General features: G+C 39.8%; 1 protein-coding gene across 9 annotated transcripts in view; it reads right to left on the reverse strand.

The window, feature by feature from the left end:
- Positions 1-24,512, reverse strand: part of LOC110315902 (TRPM8 channel-associated factor 1) — a 44,912-nt gene extending 20,400 nt beyond the window's left edge. For 2 of the 9 annotated variants that reach the window (XM_021189838.2, XM_021189840.2), the window contains exon 1: positions 24,356-24,506. The gene's annotated coding sequence lies outside the window, so the exon portion shown is untranslated. Of the gene's footprint in view, positions 1-3,799; positions 3,963-23,921; positions 24,031-24,355 lie in introns of those variants that run through there. The other 7 variants (XM_029534761.1, XM_029534762.1, XM_029534760.1 and 4 more) reach the window with 6 other exon arrangements.

Genomic DNA, 24,512 nt, shown 5'->3' on the forward strand with positions numbered 1-24,512 from the left:
CTGGAGAAAACCTCACTCCGTTCTCCCAGTCTGACCTTCCCCAGGGTAGGGTGTCAGTTACAGCAAGTTTACAGCTGATTCCCATCTCCTCTCATCGTCCCTGAAACTACCACTCAGGACAGACTCTGCTTCTACCTCCAACTCCTTTTCTGTCTTCCTCTCACATCACCACCACTACTCTTCTGTCTATGGAAACAACTGTTCTAGGTTAAGATGTACACAGAGGAGAAAATTTGAGACATTTTCTATGAAAAATTAATCAGTGCCATGAGTCAAGCAATGGGAAATATAATTAACATCATCAAGGATGATGTTAGGATCTTAGTTCATCTTAGGATGAACTAAGAGAAAGAGGAGACAGAGGACAGATGATGGGGAATATGAAGGAGAACATGAAGATAATTGATTGACCCACCCATACTTCCTTGTAATAAGAGAGGCAGAATTAAAGATATATGTCTACGGATGCTGAATGCCCTACAAAACTACACATGGACACTGGTAAGTGAAACACAAGAGTGGACAGAGATTAAAGACAAGGGAGTTTCCTAGGATCATTGTTATGTATGAGAGTTCAGGATCTGAAATTCAATCACACGCTTATCTTCCATAATCTCCCTAGATACTCCATTGTACACCAAATGATATCTTGTTGCATATCTCCTCACACTAATACATACATTCCCTCAAGAGCTGCCCATCAGACTCTTATATATTAGTCAATGCTTTGCACGTTGTGGATAATCATGAAGTCAGAGATTATTCATATTCATTCATCTACCTCATTGTTTGTTCTATTAGCTAGCCTGTGTGTGCATGAGATAAACCTATTTGGTATCTTAGAATGATCTTGATAATACTTACAGCGAGAATTTCAAGCCCCTGTGTAAGTTTTGAACATATTTTCTGCGGTTAAGGCAATGATAACAGTGTAGCGACCGTAGTAATGACAGTCACAGCAGCACACTCCTTATCAAGCTTCTCATATTGTAGCACATTATTATGTATTAAATTCTGACAAACTTATGGGTTATATATCATCACTATCCCCACTGTGTAATTTTCTGGGGAAGAAAACCCCAGATTTTTTCAGTGGTCAAGGAATTTGTCACTTGCTTAATATCACATAGATAGATAAGTGGTGTCTCTAGGATCCCAGTACTGGAAATGCAGAACTGAAGAAGAGTCCTTTTAAAAATATTTATTTATATTACATGCATGTATATGTGTGCTATCCAGTTTTATGTCAGCTTGACACAAGCTAGTCTCATCTGAATGGAGGGAAGCTCAATTGAGAAAATGCCTCCCTAAGATCCAGCTGTCAGGAGATTTTCTTAATTAATCATTGGTAGGGGAAGGCCCAACTGTTGTGGGTGGTACCATCTCCAGCATAGTTGACTTGGTTCTATAAGAAAACAAGATGAGCAAGCCAGTAAACAGCACCTTTCCATGGCCTCTGCATCAGCTTCTGCCTTTAAGTTCCGGCCCTGCTTGAGTCCCTGTCATGGTTTCCGTCAGTGATGGTCTATGACGTGAAAGTATAAGCCAAATAAACCCTTTCCTCCTCAACTTGCTTTTGGTCATGATGCTTCATCATAGCCATAGTAACCGTAACTATGACAACATGCATCTGAGTAGTATGTATGTTGACCATGTGCCTGCAGGAACTAACAGACATTGAAGGAGTTAGGCTCTCCAGAACTGGAGTTAGAGGTGGCTGTGCGTCACTATGTGTGTGCTGGGAACCAAACCACTCTTAACCACTGAGCCATCCCTCTACCCAAGAGTACAGTCCTTGGGTATATGTCAAATATGTTAGTGTTTGCTAAGTTCCAGGATTTTGTGTTTGTTTGTTCTATTCATCAAAGCTCTGTGGAAGCCACAGTTACACACGGCAGCCTCGTCACCTTAGGAAAGGAAGAAGTAAATGGTTTGTCTTCATATGAATTTTCATCCTTTAAATTGTTCCCCCACGGTTGCTCTCCTCTGTTGGTGCTAACTACAGCCCCCTTTTGAACTTGCCACATTCTCATTCAGCGGAAAAGGTATGTCAGGCACAGACTGGAAAATGGGGAGAAAGCAGACATCTTAATCCTGCCTCAAAGCAGTCCTGTAGACTTAAATGTGGTTTTCCCTGTGAAGGAATTATGGAAGGGGAAGTGGGGCCATCTTGGGAGAAGGGATTCCTCACAGCTTGCATTCTAGACCTTGAAACACAGACTTACATATATGAGATCAGAGAATGCATTTCATTCCCTTGATGTATCCCATGGATGTACGACTGAAAGACTGTATGAGGGTATGGGTATAGCAGGGGTTACTTCTCAGTAACAGCTAGCCTGACCCTGCTTTAGCATCAGAAGCACGATTCTCCTTGTCTTCTCTTTTCCATGCCCTTTTCCACTAAGATCCTTTTCTTTTTCCTTATACATTGTTTTTCTTTTCTCACAATGTCCATCACATTCTACCAAACCAGAATTCAAATGGACTCAGTTCTTTCTTTTGCACTCCATCGTGGGACACTTTCCACTGCATCCTTATTATTTTGAACTTAAGAAATAGTTTCATTCACACATTTGAAAGAATGCTTAATGCACACGGAAGAATAGACAATAAAAACGATAAAATCACAGTTAAAAAGTTAAACTTCCATATCCGTGATAAGATTCACAACATCAACACTCCCAAGAAAGTATCTCTCAAGCCCCCACCTTGAATCCCTTCTTTTCGACCCTCCTTATCTTACAGGAGTAAGACCAAAAACTTGGCTTTTACTGTTCATATTCCAGTCTCACCACACTCGTTCCTGCAGTCCAGGGCTGGCTCTCTTGAATCTGGTTCCCTCTAGCTTCTTCTTTTTTCTACATTTTGTTTGCTCCCACATTTGTTCACTTCCCCACTGGGTTACTAAGAACAAGGGAACTGAGGATTCTGACCTAGGAGTGAGGAGACTCGCCCTTTGCCTTTAGAGGCTCAGGTGCTGCCTCCACCTAGCTGTGAGTCTGTCAGCTTGCCCCAGAGGGGTTCTAACAAATACAGTGGGTGATAAAGATCTTTCCACGCCACCAGGGGCAGTCACAACTACGCAGGAGCCTGGCGAAGGCCCTCTCTCCTCCGTCCTTTTCCTCTAATGGCCAGTCTTTAGAGCATGTGGGTGACGTCAGGGGTGGGGGCGCAGGAGGAGGGAGGTTCGGCTAACAGAGGAGGGCAGCCAAGTGGAAAATCTCGGCTGCGGATTCTCAGGCCTCTGGACCAGGACTGCCCTCTCTAAACACACCCACACCCCAGGTCCCTGTGAACAATGCCCAGTGGGCTAGCGATCTGGGTCTTAGTGACCCTGTTTGTCGGGTTCAATAAACATTAGTGTGGAATGGTGCTCTATCACCTGTGTGCTACCTGTGTGACAAGCACGCCCAGCCCCCTCCTCTGAAAGCTCATAAGATTAGATGCGGCCACTGCTGGTGGGGCCTGTCTGGAACTCGCCCACACAAAGCGGTAGCACACAAACGTCACTGTCAGACCGAGGCCAGCAACAGTAAGAACGCTAGGTCGGGGGTGTGAGTAGGATGCTCAGCCACGGAGCAGAGCAAATTAACCAAGAGAAGGTAGGCAGAAAGCCCTAGGACAGACACCTCTGCCCAGATCTGGACACACCCAGGCCCGCAGCGACCAGATCCCTCTTACAGGTCTCTAGCGTCCCCGGAGTAGCACTGGCTTCCTGCCCCACCTCCCTCCAACCCGGGATCCAGTCCTGGTCACAGGTTCCTTTGCCCACGGACTGTTCCTGCAGGCCACTCACCCTGCGATTCCACCAGGCAGCTGTGTTGGCCCTTCTAGGGCTGCACCAGGAGGGCTGAACAGGGGATTCTCGGTGGAGCACCGAGGCGCCTCCGAGCAGCCGCGGAAAGCCTGGAGCGTAACGGGGAGGAGAACCGAGCCGGAGGAGAGGAGGGGTTCCCAGTCAGTCTCCTCCCCACTTCCTCCGGGCTGGAGTAGGAGCCCGAGGGGCGGCGCTTGGCAAGAGACAGCACGTCTTTGTGTAGCTGGCTCAAGCGACAAGGCATGGAGGTGGATTAGGGACACCTAGAGGAGGTCTCATCCTAGCAGTGTGGATGGTCGTTTTTATTAAAACTTTTCTATTTACAAATAAGGTAAAGGATGAAAAAACCAAGGCATGTTCATTCTGTGACTTATTACATTCTATGCTTACACAGATCCTACATCCCTGTAAAGTTTAGGATAGATGGACCTTGGTTTATTGCTCAGAGAAACACACGAATTTGCAGGGATTGTTGAACATGCTTTCGCTTTTTGGAGGGGAAATGAGAAAGGAAAGAGACCTTTCTAACTATCCATACTGTTTAATCTGGGAAGGCACTCTATATAACCTTACTGCTCTCACCGTGTGTGACTAGTAAATTTAAGGTAACATTTCAAAAGAATAATAGACAGATGAAGTGCATTGTTCCTGGAAGTCTTTTCTCCCTGACAATCAGCTGACCTCTCCTTATGAATTTTCTGGTCCTATCTGTGTGATGACTCCAGCTGCTATGGTGCCAGGTCTAGTAACTAAAATGCAGAGGAGAATATCGTCAGTGGGGCTGATTCAAATCAAAAGTTCTTTACTTTTTCAGCTGTGTGGTTTTAAGACGTTCAATCTCTACCGCTTTTATTTTCTGGGAGATGGGGGATCATAAATAAACACCAATAGCACAGATAGAAAGTTTAAACAGATGGGCTGATTCTTGTTCTTAAGTGAATACCAGACATAAATAAAACCGTGTGAATGGCTGACAAAATAAACATTCAGACAGTCCAAGATTCAGTGTTGTTTGTTTGTTTGTGTGTGTGTGTGTGTGTGTGTGTGTGTGTATGTGTGTGTGTGCCTTTGAATCCAAGTAGGGTTGTGATCTACACTTCCTTTCCTCATCTCCTTTTAATAGATTTTCTTCCAAAATAAATACTATGAATGCCACGCAAAGAGCATTAGGCAGATGAGCTCAGTGGCTGGGTTTAGTAAAGGGACCAGCTAGAACAAAATCAAATAAGCAGAGTTCAGGTCCTACCATGTAAAGGCCATTCAAGAGACAGGAAGTATAACTTTTTTTTTTTTTTTTGTCCAGGTCCCAGGCTTCCTAGCTCCTAAAGGAAGAGGCTGTTGACATGCTCATTATTAAGTCCCATCTTGATCTGAGATATCAGGATAAAACCTCTTAATGAGCTTGGGGGTGGGGTGGGGGGTGGGAGCTGGTATGTGTGTATGTGCAATCGGCAAGACAAAGGTCAGAATTAAAATGCATGCTGCATATGTAAAAAAAAAAAAAAAAAATATATATATATATATATATATATATATATATATAGTAAAAATTATATGAGAAGGGTACAAGCCAGTTTGCCTCCAAGGATGGGGCTATGAGGCTAGGGTCGTGGGGGGTTGGGTGGGGAATACGAAGGTGACAAAATGTCAGCATCTGAAAAACTACTTTTTCCTTATGTCACCTTGAAATATTTATAATGAAAAATGCCTAAGGGCAGGAATTATCAGACTTTTGTTAATTAAGTTTGAGAGGGGAAAAATAAATCAACACACTGAACAAGAGCTGGAGAGGCAGAAACCATAGAGCTCTCTTTCGACAGAAACCAGCTTCCTGGGCCCAGCAAGCTCTCAGGCCAGAACTCTTCAGTTGGGTTAGCATTCCAGGCTCCCAGGGACTTAGTCAACTTCAGTCTTCCACCCAGGCTGCGGCAGACCCCAGAAGCCCTTAACCTGGATCCTGCTCCCTGCCATACTATGGTTCTAGAAACATCATTGGAAGATTCTTCACGGGTCCAGCAGTTCCCTCACCCAGGCCACTAGCCCCATCCCAATGGGCTTTCCAGTAGAGGTGTGACAAGGAAGTAGAGCAGACAGCCTAGGAAATCAGTGGGTGGTGGGAGGTGGAAGGGCTGGTCCCGGGAGGCTATTGGCCACTTCGGGATGAGGGCGGAGCTCCACCAGTCACTCTGGTTTGCTCAGGACCTTCCTTGTTAATCTCAGTTAAGACCCCAGGCTAGGAGTTTATCTGGAGTGCAGCAGGACAGACTGATTTTAAAGATTAACTCTCACTATGTAGCCTAGACTAGCTTTGACTTGCTTCTGCCCTCCTAGTGTTGAAGTTAGACTATGCCTCCTTGTCCAGTGAAATAAGTCTTTATGTTAAACAAGACACAACTGTTTCCAAGGATGAATTGCATCTCTATATATTGACCAGTAGTTAAGAGCGTCCTGGAGTACACTCATTTCTGTTCTGACCCCTGTTTCTGCCCTCCTTCATATCTTCTCTCTTTTCTCTCTTCCTTTTTTCTTCTTTCTTTTATTCCTTGTCTTGTCTCCCTTTCTCTCACTTTGCCTTTCAAGATCATGTTATTATATGCATACAATCACATAAGTCATTAAATATTATTTTTAAAAAACATCTAATATTCTTAAATAGTTTTAATTTTATACTAGAAACATGAAAAATATGTAGAAACTATGTACCAAAGTATTAGAATTAGTTACTTCAGACAAGAAAGCGAATTACTTATAAGTTTTGCCCCTCCTCCCAATTAGTATTGCTAAAAAGCCTTAGCTGGCTTCCAACTCTTGAGCCTCCCACCTCAGTCTCCAAAGTACAGGGATTACAGTCATGTATCACCATGTCTGGTATAACTGTGTAATTATCACTTTCAATTTTTATTTTTCATACACTTCATTAACATTTCAATAGTTATATTATTTTGAAATAAAAACAAATAAACCTAATCAATTAAAAACTAAATTAAAAATTCCTGGCAAAACTGCTGGTGCTGACTTTGTGAAGTCTGTATCATGGTTTTTTGAATTTTGTTTCTCGTCCTAACTCTTTTAAAATTGAGGGTGGGATCTAACACCCCACCTTATAGCCATGACTTGGCTTTGTGCCCTGCCCTGATTGAACTTTGTCTGTCTATACAGCATGTGTTCGCAAGGGCAGAACCCTAGGGGAAAGCCATTTATGCACCAAAAGCTGAAGGAGGTCTGTGCTGCTCCTACACATTCTCCAGTCCTCCCCCCCCCCCCCACACACTTCAACATCTCTGTCTTTATTTCCTTGGTACCAGGTAGAAGAGGCAGATCCCAGATTGAATTTTTACAGGAAAGCAGATTAAATGGTTAAAGGGTACAAAAGTCACAGTGCATTATTTAAGACTTCATAACAATTCCCCAATCTGGAGGGTTAAGTTAACAGTTGCTTTGTCTTTCAATTTCTCACTTTTTCCAGGTCATATACTGGTGTTCCACAGTGAGATATTTGGTATCAACTCTCAACTTGACGAGAAGTAGAATCACCTGTAGGATCACCGGACAGATAGGCCTCCAGGCATCCATGTGGAGGATTAACTTGATTACATTAATTGGGGTTGGAAGGCTCTCCCACTATGGGAGGCTCCATTCTCTAGGCCAGAGGCACTATATAAAAAGAAGAAAGTGAGATGAGCACAAATACTCATCATTTTCTGCTTGCTGATTGCTAAGACAACATGACGAACTGCCACTGTGACTTCCCCACCATAAGTAATCTTAAACTGTACACACACACACACAAAAACTAAACAAAACAAAACAAAACAAAACATTCCTTAAGTGACGATTGTCAGTGTATTTTATAATAGCAACAGAAAAGTAGCTAATGCACATGGTGTCCACTGGATTGATAGAACAATAAATGACTGTAGGTGAGGAAGGAAGTATATAGAATCGTTTCTGAGTAAAATCAACAGTTGCCAGGTGTAGAAATTACTACAAGTAACTTCTCTTCTTCATTTTCATCTGATTTTCCCCTTTAAGCCCTTCTATTTCTTCGTATATCTCCAAATGCCTTCTAAAACTTTTTTTCATTTTATTTTAATATTGAGTGGGTGTGCAAGTACATGCCTGCACATATCTGAGTGCCTGTGGAAGCCAGAAGAGGGACCCCCAGAGCAGGAGTTAGAGGTGGTTGTCAGCTGTTCATTGTGGATGCTGAGAACTAAACCGAGGACCTCTGGAAGAGCAGCAAGCACTTTAAACTATTGAACCATCTTTCTGGCACCTCAGTGCCTTCTTTAACACACAAGCAGTTTCCTTTCTCTTCCTCTGTCACAGAGTCTACGCTACTAAATCAATTTTAAATTTTATATACCCTTTTTTATTCCCTGAGTTTCCTTGTTTTACTTAAGGTTTTTTGCCCTCTGTAGCTCTGAGTTAGGAACAATGCCACGGCGCTGACATAACTCTTGAGACATTAAGTCTATGTGCCCTGCCATATGTGAGTAAATAAACAGTCCAAACTACAAAATATTCATTAAAGGTATTAGTTCAACTCTTACACTGATGAATTCTCTCATTTCTTTTTTTCGTTGAAAATTTTATGCTCCTACTTTGACATGGAAAAATGCTATTCCTTGCTAATCATGCTTAGGTCTCTCCCCAAAAGAACTGCATACATACATTTATATAAAAACCATACACTAAGCAAAAATCTATAATACTGTAAAACTGAAAGATACTCAGTTCTTCTTTCTCTGACTTCTCATGCACTGTGCTATTCAGCTGTTACCTGAATACTATCAACAATAGTGTTCATATAAATTATTGTATATTTGTAATAAATATTGTGCTGCAACAATGAGTCCAATATGGCTGAATGTCACCGAATGCAGTAACAGATTACATGCTGTAGAAATGTGATAGTTTGAATAAGAATGCCCCATAGGCTCATATATTTGAGAGCTTGGTTAACCAGGGAGTTTGAGAAGGATTAGAAGGTGTGACTCTGTTGGTGTAAATATGGTCTTGCTGGAAGAAGTGTGTCACAGGAAACAGCTTTTTTCTAAGAGTTGTCTTGGTCAAAAGAGATGTCTTTTCCCAGCAATAGATACAGCAGTATATTTACAGTACAGTGGTTTACATATGAAGTGCCCACCCCAGAAGGGTCATTAGTTGAAGGCTTGGTTCCCAGTTCGTGGATGACCGTGCTTAGATCATAAAGGTGCTTACTTCAGACTCTAAATTGAATGGGCTATTAAGAAGCAGGGCCTAGTTAGAAAAAGTGGGTCACAAGATGAGGACCTGTGTGGTCAGACATACCTTGTGTCATAGATTTTCTTTTTACTCTTCTTTGCTTCCTGGTTAAGATGTTATGAGCAAGTTTGCCCCAGTCTGCTTTGTCACTGTGGTCTCTCATTCTTGGCTCAGCTCACAGCAAAGGAGTGAGTCTACCATGGACTGAAACCTCGAAAGTCACCAGCTTAAACAAGCCATTCCTCTTTTTAATTGTTGCTCTCTAGCTAGTATTTGTCACAGAGACAAGTCTAACACATTAAAAAAAAGTCTAATAGATTTTAAAAAGGAAAGTCAACTTTAAAAATAAAGTTTAGAATAATGGTCACCTTTAGATAAGATAGTGAATGGCCCAAAATGTGCTGTGGCTTATTTCTTAATTACTGAACGAAGGATGTGTTAAGTTTGCAAAAATTCATAAAGCTACATAACATCTATGTTTCACAGATGTATACATTTTCTTGCAAGTATTATTCTAATAGTAGGTTAAGGGAGCTATTTTTATTTTAGTTCTGGAATTATATTTGATTAGGTACTCCATATTAAACCAATAATAAAAGATCACAAATACAAAATATAAATGTGTCATTATGATATGAATACACAAAGTAAGAATATACAAAGTAAGGAATATACAAAGCCAAAATAAAGTAAAACCAGGGGACACTGTGAGATGCAAGTGTAAGAGCTTTTGCAGGTTTTCACATGTTTTTGAAAAACTTTGGAGAATGAATGAAGAGAAGCTTTATAGTATCGCCAGGCTAGGATAGTATGAGCAAGCTCCCATTTGTAAAGGTTGTAACTGAAGACTCACTCACTAGAAGACTGTTCCTAGAAGAAACTAATGCAACTTGCCTATCTTAATTTTCCTGGAGGTGCGGGAAAAACCTTTGAGACTCATATTAACCTTGCATCAGTTTCTCATTTAGATTTGGAATCTGAATGTTGGCTACTTTTACTAAAACTCTAAGAAAATCAAATAACTTTGAATAATCTAGTTGGAAATATTTGAATTTATGTAGAAACTAATACATAATTCTGGAGAAAGTAAACAATTTCTGGAGAAAGTGAACTTCAATGTATATAAAGAATTGCTACAGAGAATAAAATTCCACACAAAAGCGGCATTCACAATAATAGTTGTATAAAGTCAATAGACATTCTATGATGCAAAGGACCATAAAAGGAATCATAAAAAGTAGGGTATCAGAAACAGTTAGAACTTGGAGAAATGTTAGGTATAGAACATAAAATAACCATATTTAACAGACAGAAAACAAAGGAGACATCAAAACAAACATGTGCATTAAATAGCTATACTTATAAGATATCAAACAGAATCAGAAATGAAGGAATAGAACAGTTAAAATAAAATTCTAAATAAAAATGTTGAATACATTAAATGGAAGAATAAAGAAAATTAAATGTAAATTATTGCATTGAAACCAGAACAGAGGAAAATTAAGTAACAATAATTAAACTGGATTTAGAGTAGAGTAAAGCAAAGGAATATGGAAAATACGAAAAGGAATAAAAGATATGGAGGGCACAGGAAAAAATTTAATATTTACTTGGTCTGACCTCTAAATAAATATTAGAGAAAATTATACCAAAGTTACTTTTGGCAGAAGTGATTAACATTACTTTTCTAGAGGTCATGAAAAACCCAGTTCTCAGATCTAGGAAGCCTAACATATTCAAAGAAGGTAGTTTTTTTTTTTTTTTTTTTTAAACAAATGTATACCATAGTGAACCCAAAGGCATAAAGAACCAACCAGTGTGCTGGTGGGTGAGTAAGAGTAATTTCAATGGGTAAAAAGAGTTGGGATTATTGAGACATAGCTGATAGCTACATATCACACAACTTTCTCAGAAACAAGAAGACAATATGATGATATTTCAACATAAACAAAATAAAACAAACAAACAAAAAAACAGGTGTAGTAGGTAGGGTTTCTTTTGCTGTGAAGAGACACCATGACCACAGCAACTCTTATAAAGGAAAATATTTTACTGGGGCTGGCTTACAGTTCAGAGGTTTAGTCCATTATTGTCACTGTGGGAAGCAGACAGACATGGATCTGGAGAAGTAATTGAGAGTTTTACATTGGCAGGCATCAGGAAGAAAGAGTGACACTGGGCCTGGGCCTGGCTTGAGCTTCTGAAACTTCAAAGCCCACTCTCAGTGGCACATTTTCTCCAACTAGGCCACACCTCCAATAATACCACTCCTATGAGAATATAGGGGTCATTTCTTTTCATACCACCGCATTAGGTACTCTGGAATATATAGCCAGCAAACTATCTTTTAAACATTTTTTTTCCAGGTCAACAAATACTGAGACTTTACAAGATCTGATTAAAGGAAATTCTAAAGAACAAATCTTAAGAAAGGAAGATAAGATGATGATATGAGAGATGAACAAACCAAGATGTAACACATAATGGTGGGAGATCAGCTGTTCCAGTCTTAAGAATGCTATCTTTAGGGTAAGACCCACTGAACACAGCAAAAACAGACAAACAACAACAACAACAACAACAGGAAATGTAGAAAGCCTCTTCCAAAGAACCAACAACTCAAGGCCCTTGATGAAGGATTCCAGAGACAAACCCTCCAGGGGCAGAAAACACACGACTCCACCTTTCATCTAACTTTCTCTATTTGAACATTTTTTCCACCCATAGTGCTAAATAAGCTAGGCTTCTGTCAGCCCCATTAGTTCAAGATTAACAAACCAAATGGAGTTCAAAGAGAGGCCTCAGAAATAGAACTTCAGAGAATGAATATAAAACTCTTACACGCAGATTCCCTATGATATTTACAGGCACAGACTCCAATAAATCTTGCCCAAATGTCATTCATTTCTGTACCTGAAACACAGTAGTGGACATCAAGCTACAACAAAAAGGCTTTTGTACACAAGTTGTGCTTTCAGTCCACACATAAGAAAAGTCATAATTTATTTGTAAGGATCACACTTTACCCACAAAGATTATGTTTTCCCAGCAGTCATGCCTGTAGTGAGGCAGTAATAACAAAAAATAAGTTTGAAAGTTTTCTTCTAGATCAGTGCTTTTCAACCTTCCGAATGCTGTGACCCTTGATTATAGTTCCTTATGTTCTAGTGACCCCTTCCAACCATAAAATAATTCTGTTGCTACTTCATAACGGTAATTTTGCTACCATTATCAACTGTGTTTTCTTATGGTCTGATGTGACCCCCATGAAAGGGTCATTTGAAGCCCAAAGGGGTTGAGATCTACAGGTTGAGAGTTCGCAAATATTTTTGTAACTCTATCCCCAATGTTCTTGGATGGCAGAAACATAAGCTAGAATCTTGAATTTTTCATCAACAACATCTTAAACTCAGTAAAAAGTTGAAGGAAGCTAAGAAGTAGAAAATGCTGCCTAGACCAATAAACCATAACCAAAACCAAACACCAAAACCAACCAACCAACCAAAAAAATAAATAAATAAAAATAAAAACCTACCTTCTAGTAGGTAGGAGATGGTTCAACAATTAAGAGCTGGTTCTACTATTCCAGAGGGCAGGAGTGCAGTCCCAGCAAGGCTGTTCACTGCCACATGGCTTCAGGGGATTTGACCTCTTTCTCTGGTTTCTGCATGCACCACACACACCCACATGTGCAAACATACAGGCAATCCATTAAAAACAAATCTAAACTAAGAGCGGAAAGTGAGACATGGCAAGAAGCTACAAATGCATACAGTTAGTGTTCTATGGGAAAGGAAAGAGGGAGAAGCAATATGTTCATAATTAGTGTCTGAGAAGTACCCGAGACAGATGAAAAACATTAAAACACAAAGAGCTCTCTATATTCCCTGAGCAGAATAAATAGAGAAGAATAAATCCACACACTTCACAGTCAGCTGCTGAAAACCAAATTTACAGAATAGATCTGAAGACAAGCCAGAGGTAAAGACACTTTCTTCTCAAAGAACAAAAGCACGGCTGACTTTCAAAAGAAATGATGGAAACAGGAACAGAATAGCATAATAGAGTTGAACGAAAGAAACAATAAAATCTGCCAGCCTACAGTTCTATGCATAAAGGCAAAATAAAGACATTTCTAGATAACCATAGTCTGAGCAAAGCTGGGAGCAGCAGAATACAGTACAAGAGCTACTCAAGGGAGCTCTTCAGGGTTAAGCCGAACTATCCTGGAAAGACAGAGCACACTGTGGGAAGAAACAGCATACTGTAAAGAGGGAACTGTGTAAGATGTACACAAGGATTAGCTTTTTAAAAACAACAACAACAACAAAAAATATCACATCTTGTGGTGAGGTATAAAGCAAAATCAAATATATGACTAACACATCTGAATGACTAGATTCATGGAAATGAACTGGATTAAGATTTAAAAAAAAAAATCGCTAAAAGTAATAATTTACAACTACAAAGACCGTGGCAAGCTGTAATATGTATAATTACCATTAAAACTGGTAAAAAATTATATTATTTAAAAATAATGTAGGGACTGGGAGATGGCTGAGTCGGTGAGAGTACTTGCTCACCAAGGATGAGGAACTGAATTCAATCCCTAGCACTCACTTAAATATCTGGGGTGTGGGTATTGGCAGAACACATATCTATAACCCCAGTGCAGGTAGCGTAGCAGAAATAGCAAGCCCTGCATTCAGTGAGTTACTGTCTCCACAGGGAATAAGATGGAGAGTGATACAGTAAGTGTGCTCCCCTAACTCATGTGTGCAGTACTCACAAAACACACAATTCACATCTATACAAATAATATGGAGGGAAAACACTATAAAATATTTGATTCCAGTGGAAGCAAAATATCAACACAAGCACAAAGAGAAAACAGGGCTCAATTAAGTAGACTCCAATCCCATTGTTAGGGATCTGTTTGTTTCCCTCCAAAGCTCACTTGCAGATACTCAAACTGACAAGGATGTAGAGACTTTGGGTGACAATGTAAATTTAGATAATGCCATACATGTGGAATACCTGTGATTAGTTTCCTTGTAAGAAAAAGAGACTAAAGTTCCCTCTCACAGATGAATGAACATACAGTGAGATACAGTAAGGAAGCAACTAAGCATAGGACAGATCTGTGGAACTAGAGTTTTCTTAAACAGCACTAATTCCAAGGGTTTAGCTTTAACTATAAAAGTTAAAGGTTATCAGCTGGGTGCTAGGGCTCACACCAGTAAGACCAGTGCCTGGAAGACTGAAGAAGTAACATTGCTGTGAATCTGGGGCCACCTGGGCTACAAAGTGTGACTTTGTCTCAAAATATGTTATTTTTTTTAAAAATTAACTAAAAGTAAGTAAAGTGAAACAGTTATTTTTATTATAAGTTTATCAAAGTGAAAAGGCAAGCAAAAGGAAGAAGATATTTCAAATTCATTAATACAATGAAAAATCCATATGTATATCCAGAATACAACAAAACCATGTCTTACCCCCAAAAGAACAAAACACCCGAAGACTTTATAAAATAGGAAACTTAAATGGCCAGGAAAAAAAAAAGAAAAAAAATACTGTTTAAAAATTTAGAGCTAAGATGAAAGGATGGACTATCCAGAGTCTACCCCATTCGGGAGTCCATCCCACCATCAGCCACCAAACCTAGATACTAATGCTCATGCCAGCAAGATTCTGCTGAAGGGACCCTGATATTGCGGCCTCTTGTGAGGCTATGCCAGTGCCTGGCAAACGCCGAAGTGGATGCTCACAGCCAGCTATTGGATGGAACACAGGGTCCCCAATGGAGGAGCTACTGAAAGTACCCAAGGAACTGAAGGGGGCTGCAACCCTGTAGGTGGAACAACAATATGAACTAACCAGTACCCCCTGAGCTGTGTCTCTAGCTGCATATGTAGCAGAAGATGGCCTAATCGGCCATCACTGGGAATAGAGGCCCCTTGGTCTTGCAAACTTTATATGACCCAGCACAAGGGAAGGCCTGGGCCAAGTAGTGGGAGTGGGTGGGTAGGGGAGCAGGGGCGGGGGGGGGGTATAGGGAACTTTTGGGATAGCCTTTGAAGTGTAAATAAAGAAAATAAAAAAAACTTAAAAAAATACTGTTTAATGTAATAAGTCATCATTTAATGCATGTTAAATCTTCAATAGAGACTTCTACCAATCCTGAGGGCTAACCATGACAATGGTACAGTATCTACTGGTGAGAAAGGTCTGCAGTTGGTGGGACTTACACACATTTCTTATGACACTATAATCATTTTGCAAAAACTGTTTGTCGCTATCTACTTAGATGAATTAGATGTATGTTTAATAGTAATGAGGGTTTATGTCTATTAAAAAGATAGATTCATAACTGTTTCCTTTGAGATGGACAGAAAAAAAACAAAAAAGTCCATCAACATATGCATACATATATTTATGCATATATGCACACATATTTGTGTGTGTGTACCTATGTATGTATAAACATACTTGTGAAGTTGGAAGGAGAACATGAAGAAGGAGTTGGAGGGAGGGAAATGCTTTAATTATGATCAAAGTACATAGTATACATGTATGAAATTTTGAAAGGGATTTTAATGTACAAAGATAAAATTTGTTAAGCTGTACAGCTGAGCCAAGTAAATTTCTATCATAGGTAATTTATACCTAATTTTTAAATTAGAAATAAACAAATCTGTCTTTGGAAGACAAATAAATAGGCAAGCATCAGGCACAAAATCCTTGATTTGACCTTGATTGCTTTTTGTTTTGTTTTGTATGTAGTCTTAACTTGTCTATATAAACAAAACCAGCCTTGAATTCATAGAAAGTGACTTTCCTTCTCCAGGACTCCTGCATCCAGTTCACCAAAATTAACTAATAAAATACACAAAGCAAATTTTTGTAGTTCTACAATAAGAAATGGCAAATTTACCTTATAAGGGGAAATTTTAGCAAAAGGTACTGTATGCAATAAGTCTTACAGACAAAATTTTGATAAGGATGCATAGGATTAGAACATATAACATTGTAAAGGTATACATCATGCATCACATAATTAAACACTATACATTCCTTACTAGCTCAAAGAAAATTTGGTTTCAATCCTAATTTTAATAACTCAAAGGAATTGGTATCCTACTAGACTATACTGTGAATTTGGCTGTATTTACTACATTATAATAAAAGATGCTTTTTTATGATCAGTTGGAAATTGAAAAATGCATTTCTGAACTAAGGAGATGCCTCGGTTGATAAAGTTTTTCCACAAAAGCATAAAGGCCTGAGTTTGAACCACATCATCAAGGTAAAAAGCTGAACATAGCAGCATGTGTTGTTAATTCCAGGACCTGGGAAACACTGGCAGGTTTGTATCTGCAGCTGACTGATCAACCAAAATAGCCCAATTGGTGAGTTGCAAGTCCCAGTAAGTGGCCTTGTCACAAAACCCAAGACAAACAGATATTATAAAGCAATGCCTGCAAGTTGACCTCTGACTTTTGCAGGTACATATGTGCACTTTTTTCACATAAACATGCATACACGGTATGCACACCCACAAGGCACATTTCTAAAGAAATATTCACATAAATGGTTATGGGATATAGCTAAAAATGTGGCAACAGTAACTTAAAACTTTAAAAGCTTAGAAAGAAAAGTTCAGAATTAACAAGATAAATACACAAAATTAGGGCTTTAACATAAGTAAAAACTAGTGAAATAAAAAGTGTGTGTGTGTGTGTGTGTGTGTGTGTAAGAGGCAATAAAGTATGCAAAATTATAGGACAAAGAAAGTGGGAATACTTTACTAAAGAAAAAGTCATCCCAACAGAACATAGAAAGATTTAAACTGAGGATCATAGGATCAGAAGTAAGGAAGACACAACATCTGCCCCAACACTGGGAGTAACTGGGACCAGTGGGACCCAGGCACCCAGCAACTCCACCCTGCCAGTGGCACAAGTTCCTTCTGGTCTGGGCTGTTGCCCTGAGCAGACTTTGGGCTCAAACTCCACAACCAGTCCCACAAAACCTAGAAGAAGCTTCATTCCCAGGTGCTCTAACATGCCCAGGACCACAGGATTACAGGAGCTTGGTCACAACCAGGAACTCAGGATCCCAGAGACAGCTTGACTCCCAGGAGCTCTGACATAGCCAGGATCACAGGATTCCAGAATCACGGGATCACAGTGACAGCTGAACTCTGAGGTGTTCTGACACAACCAATATCACAGGAAGGGCAGGCTCCAGTCAGATGAGGGCAGGGAGCACTAGAGATAATCACAGAGCGAGAGGCTAGCTTTAAGAACATAAGCAACAGAAACCAAGGCTACTTGGCATCATCAGAACCCAGTTCTCCCACCATAGCAAGTCCTGGAGACACCATCACACCAGAAAAGGATTAGTATCTAAAATCACTTCTCATGATAGTCATAGAGGACTTTAAGAAGGACATAAATAACTCCCCTATAGAAATACAGTAGAACACACGTAAACAGGTAGAAGCCCTTAAAGAGGAAACATAAAAATGCCTTAAAGAATTACAGAAAAACACAGCCAAAAGGGCAAAGGAAATGAACAAAACCATCCAAGATCTAAAAATGAAAATAGAAACAATAAAGACATCACAAAGGGAGACAACCCTGGAGTTAGAAAACCTAAGAAAGAGATCAGGAGTCATAGACGCAAGCATCAGCAACAGAATACAAGAGATAGAAGAGAGAATCTCAGTTGCAGAAGATACCATAGAAAACATTGACATAGCAGTCAAAGAAAATGCAAAAAGCAAAAAAGCTCCTAACCCAAAACATCCAGGAAATCCAGGACACAATGAGAAGACAAAACCTAAGGATAATAGGTATAGAAGAGAGCGAAAATTCCCAACTTAAAGTGCCAGTAAATATCTTTAACAAAATTATAGAAGAAAACTTCCCTAACCTAAAGAAGATGCCCATGAACATACATGAAGCTTACAGAACTCCAAATAGACTGGAGCAGAAAAGAAATTCCTCCTGTCACATAATAATGAAAACACCAAATTCACTAAAAAAAAGAAAGAATATTAAAAGCAGTAAAGGAAAAAGGTCCTTGCAATGAAGGAGCTAGAGAAAATACCCAAGGAGCTGAAGGGGTCTGAAGCCCCATAGGATGAACATCAATATGAACTAACGTTTATCCTCAGAGCTCCTTGGAACTAAACCACCAATCAAAAACAAACAAACAAACTAACTAACTAACCAAAAAACCCCACATGGTGGAACTTGTGGCTCTAGCTGTATATGTAGCAGAGAATGGCCTTATCGGTCATCAATGGGAGGAGAGGCCCTAGGTCCTGAAGGTTCTATGCCCCAGTATAGGGGAATGCCAGGACCAGGAATGGGAGTGGGTGGGTTGGGGAGCAGGGGCAGGGGGAGTGTATAGGGGATTTTTGGAGAGGAAACTAGGAAAGGGGATAACATTTGAAATGTAAATAAAGAAAATATCTTATTAAAAAAGGGATAAAGGTCATGTAACATATAAAGGCAGATCTATTAGAATTGCACCAGAGACTATGAAAGCTAGAAGATGGTGGGAAGATGTCATACAGACCCTAAGAGAACATAAGTACCAGGCCAGGCTACTATAACCAGCAAAACTCTCAATTACCATAGATGGAGAAACCAAGATATTCTATAACAAAACAAAATTTATACAATATCTTTCCATAAACACAGCCCTACAATGGATAACAGATGGAAAACACCAACACAAGGAGGGAAACTACACCCTAGAAAAAGCAAGAAAGTAATCTTTCAACAAACCCAAAAGAAGACAGCCACATGAACAGAATTCCAACTCTAACAACAAAAATAACAGGGAGCAACAATCACTTTTCCTTATTATCTCTTAACATTAATGGACTCAATTTCCCCAAAAAGAAATAGACTAACAGACTGGATACGTAAACAGGAGCCAGAATTTTGCTGCATACAGGAAATGCACCTCAGTGACAAAGACAGAAACTACCTCAGAGTAAAAGGTTGGAAAACAATTTTCTAAGCNAATGGTCCCAAGAAACAAGCTGGAGTAGCCATTCTCATATCAAATAAAACCAACTTTTAACTAAAGTTATCAAAAAAGATAAGGAAGGACACTTCATACAGGCCAAAGGAAAAATCTACCAAGATAAACTCTCAATTCTGAACATCTATGCTCCAAATGCAAGGGCACCCACATTCATAAAAGAAACTTTACTAAAGCTGAAAGCACACATTGCACCTCACACAGTAATAGTGGGAGACTTCAGCACCCCACTCTCAGCAATGGACAGATCCTGGAAACAGAAACTAAACAGAGATACAGTGAAACTAGCAGAAGTTACGAACCAAATGGATCTAACATATTTATAGAACATTTCATCCTAAAGCAAAAGAACATACCTTCTTCTCAGCACCTCAAGGTACTGTCTCCAAAATTGACCATATAATTAGTCACAAAACAGGCCTCATCAGGTACAAGAAGATTGAAATAATCTCATGCATACTATCAGATCATCATGGACTAAGGCTGGTCTTAAATACCAACAAAAACAACAGAAAGCAAACATATACATGGAAGCTGAACAATGCTCTACTCAATAATAACTTGGTCAAGGAAGAAATAAAGAAAGAAATTAAAGGGTTTTAGAATTTATTGAAAATGAAGACATATCATACCAGAACTTATGGGACATAATGAATGCAGTGGTATGAGGAAAACTCATAGCTCTAAGTGCATCCAAAAAGAACTGTAGATAGCTTACACTAGCAGCTTGACAGCACACCTGAAAGCTCTAGAACAAAAAGAAGCAAATACACCCAAGAGAGTAGAAGGCAGGAAATAACTCAGGGCTGAAATCAACCAAATAGAAACAAAAAGAACTATACAAAGACTCAATAAAACTGGGAGCTGGTTCTTTGAGAAAATCAACAAGATAGATAAACCCTTAGCCAGACTAACCAACCAGAGGGCACAGAGACAGTATCCTAATTAACAAAATCAGAAAAGAAAAGGGAGACATAACAACAAAATATATCTTAAAAAATATTGTTTGTTGAATATTAACAGTTGAAAATACTAAAATTATGTTCTACAAAAAGAAAGATTTAAACCAATAATGAGTTTTAGTAATATTTTTAGTAATACTGAGTTTTATTTTATTTTAGTAATACTGAATACATATGCACAATTTATCAAAATTGAATCCATAAGAAAACCTAAATAATCCTATAATTGTATTCTTAAATAATGAAGCTGTTTTATTCTAATTAATTTACAAATAAAAGCATACAGCTAGTTTAAGGAAAGCATTCACTATAATAAAGTAATTGAAACAACAAGCCTAAAATCCCCTGAACTTCAACTCCAGAAGGTTTTACTATTCAAGGATTAGATAATTGCAATATTGTGCAGATTTTTTATAACAGAGCCAAAGAAAAAACATTACCCATGCTATTTTGAGACGATACCTAAGGCAGATCAGAACAGTACAGAAAGCGATAAGTATAGACCAATGTTAGCTTACAGAAATGTAAATAATGCTTGTCTCTGTGCGCTATTAATAAATGCCATGACATACACACTAGAGATACACTGATATTCTAGAGACTTCAGCTAGCTTACTGTTAGAAGTTAAATTCTATGAGAGTTACATGAAACCTTTTGTTTTTAAAAAGGGTTGTTTTATTTTGTTTGTGTATATGTGTGTGCGTGCATGCATGTGAGTGCAGAATTCCACAGAGCTGAAAGGTGTTGGCTCCCCCGGAGCTGGAGTTAAAGCCTGTAGTGAGCTACCTCCAATCCTGGATAAGGGGGGAGTATATATACTCTCAATTTCTAAGCTTTCTCTCAGCCCCATGGATTACATAATGCTTCCAATAGCCACAGAAACAAGTGATAGAACATTCACTTACAAATAAAGAATTTACCTGATAACCACGATAGAAGCTATTTTTAAAGTCTACATAATAAAACCTGTCTAAGCAGTGTATGGATGGGCCTTGCCAAAGCAGGAAGGAAGGAAAAAGAAATTAAAGATTAAAGACCTGCAGATAAAGAAAGAAAGTTGTCATGATTTTTAGATGATTTTCATTATTGTTCATGTGGAAATTTTGAAAGCAGGTACTGTTTCATAAAATGACTAATTAATTATATTAACTTTGATTGACCAGAAATTAATATATAAAGACAAGTATACTAATGGGAGTAGGGAACTTTAAATAAATCTATATACATATGGACAACTTGATTCATGCAGACCAGTGATGTGGGGGCAGGTGATGATCTGCATGGAATAAACAACAAAGTAATCAGTTTTCATGTGGATTAAGCCTGAATGCCAAATGCAAAACCATTGGTGCCATTGGAAACCATGGAACACAATACAATAAGTTATTTTAGAACCCCGAGGATATAACTGTCTCCTCTGTGTGTCCCTCGGTGTGTGTGGTATACATGTGTGCATGTATGTGTCTTGTATGTGTTGCTCCCACTTGTGGAGGCCAGAGGTTGTTGCCAGGTGGTTACAGTGGGTTGTGTGCTATCTGTGAATGCTGGGATTGTCAGTTTTCAGCAAGGGGAGTATTGCCATGAACAGCTGAGCCATTTCAGCCCAATGAATTACACCATGCTTTCAACAGCCACTGAAACAACGGATGAAATTGTTTTCATTTTATTTACTGAGGCAGGGTCTCTCCTTGGATTAAAGTTGAGAATCTGATCATTTAGCTAGTAAGTTTGCTTTGAGGGTGGGGCGAAGGATGAAATCCCTTTCTCTTTATATTGGTATTATATGTGGCTCCCACACCAGCCCACCTTTTCTGTGGGAGCTTGGTATTCCAGCTTTGATCCTCCCATTTACACAGCAAGGGCCTTTATCCACTGAGCCATCTCTCCCACTCCTTGAAGATACAATTCTTTTTTTTTTTCTTTCTTTCTTGAAGATACAACTCTTAACAAATGATAGAAGAAAGTCCCAGTAACATAAACGTAAAATTTTCACTGAGACACATGGAGAGATAAAGAGAAAAATCTCAGAAGCAGTATGGAAGCAGACACTTGTAGCACATACCATGACTTAGATATTGACTGAGACACGGATTGTATAAAGAAAAGACTCCAATTAGGTACAGAAAAACAATTACTAGGAGAATAAGTACAAATCAGGTATCAGAAATAAAGACAGAAAACTGAATACTTGATCAGCATATACAAAAGGCAGCCTGTCTTACTGGCTATATGGAAATGCTAAGTAACATCCTACTGGAATGCTACCACTACATACTCTCCAGACTAAAATTGTAATTTGTTATGACAGGTCTGTGGAGCATCAAGATTTCTGACCCTTTGCTGGAGGGAGTGCCAAATACTTTGTCACTTGAAGAAGAACTTAGAAATAACCTAATAAAGCTGAATAGATACAAATCCTATGACCTATTTTTTTCGACACTTGGATACACACTCTAAAAAAGCACTTGCACATATAGTCATGGGTGTTAGAGGACATTATGTGGTTGCCATAGTAGGTAGTCATTTTAATGTTTGTCTGCAGGTGTCCATGCTCATCTGAAATCCACCCTTTGAGTGTATATATGGGATAGGGGTGGGGGTGGGTGTCAATCACTTCTAAAGAATAGAAGTGATAAAAATAGATGGCATTTGTGAAATTAGAGAAGAATAAGGTAATCTGGTTCTTGCCTTTCTTTTGGCAAACCCTTACTCTAGGGTTGGGGTAGAAGGAGCAAGAAATGATGTCACAGCAAGCCTCTGTAATGAGGCCCACATTACAGAGAAAGACATGCCAGGCCCAAATGAGGGAGATCCCACGTTTACAACATCCTGTGTTAGCTCCAATGAGCCTTGAGTCAGGCTGAGCCAATACCCCTTTACTACAGCATGTGAGAACCTCTAGAGACTCCAGAGTCTAGACCCACAGAAACTGGTAGGTGGCAAAGAAATATTAGAAGTGGCTTTGTAGTTGTTTATTATTGATCTTATACTGTTACGTGTTGGGATAGTTTGTTGCATAAAAAAAATAATAAATACATTCCCCCAATCGAGAAACCTAAATGCCCATTGGTAGAATAACTACAGGGTATTAAACCAATTAGAAATAAAAATGAAAGAAGTATGAGCAAGGATGAATCCTAGAACTATAAGAATATACGGAATAATATCCATGAATGAAAACCTAACAAAATCATAAAGCAACCCATGTATGTTTTACACACAAGGGTAGAACTATGCAAAACGGCGTAGTTGAAAGGAAAATCGCGAAGGATGCCCAGTCTCAGGCAGGGAAGGGCAGAAATGAGACCCTCCATTATGGTATTCAAGCCTTATTTTTTTACCCACAAGATGGGTAAGCGTTTATTTCACTATTAGACCACTTTGGAATGATATGCATTCTTTTTATTCTTAAGTCTTTAAAGCAAAGCAAAACAGAGTGAAGAGCTTGCTGAAACGCAATCAGTTGGCAAATTCTTTGGAGAATGGAAAATGGTCAGCCCAAAGACAAGAGACATTCGTTCATCTCTCTAAGGGATTCTTCCTCCACATTTCCACGATTGTCTAATTGGCAAGATCCTTTTTCCCCCCTCTTCCATTTTGCCCTTCATTTCAGGTTGGGCCAACCCAGGAGGCCTGCTGGGGGGTTGTGTATCTGCCAACTGGATAATCTAAGCCCCTGCGACTGCAGGCCAAAGGCATTTCAGACCTGCGTTCTCCAGAAGCCCCACACCCATTTTAGCAGCACCCTGCCCACATCCTCCCACCCACCTCTCAGAGCAAATTTACTCCAGGTCCCTGGGTGCTTAAAGGACATGGAGAGGACTTTTACCTGGGGGCGGGTAAAGGAGGCTAAGCAGGGAGTGTGGCCCTTAAAGAATTCTGTGTGGAGCCTCCTTCCGCAACCTCTGTGGTTCCTTTGCTCAAATCCCAAAGGCTCCCTGCTGAACACAAACCACTCAACAAGGAAATGGGGACGGCGGGGAGGGGGTTCCCGACTGGCGAAGGGATAACAATGCAGGAAGACTGAAGAAGGTATCTAAAGCAGCGGAAAGCTCAGAAAGAGACAGAGAGGAAGGTTTCAATGTGGAATGCATCAGCCACCTCCGCAAGCCCGGGTTGTCCACACCAGCCCCCCCCCCCCGCAGCCCCAGGCACTCGCCACCTCCTGCCCCCTTTCCCCGCGAAGCACCCCACCCTTCTGGCAGTGGCCTTTGTCATCGCAGGCCTCTCCTGGTGCAGACCCTGTCACGGAGCCCGACTCACTCTGTGTCGCTGTTCCCTGAAGTGCTGATTCCGAGGCACAACAGCAACGGAGAAAGCTTCCCAAGGGGAAGAAGCTTCTGGCCTGCAAGGGAATAGATGGTGGACCAGTGGCTGGGGGACGTGGAAAGTCACTGGCAGAGAAGGGGGAGCAAGCAAT

Source organism: Mus pahari, chromosome 2, assembly GCF_900095145.1.
Source record: "Mus pahari chromosome 2, PAHARI_EIJ_v1.1, whole genome shotgun sequence".
NCBI classification, from domain to species: domain Eukaryota; kingdom Metazoa; phylum Chordata; class Mammalia; order Rodentia; family Muridae; genus Mus; species Mus pahari.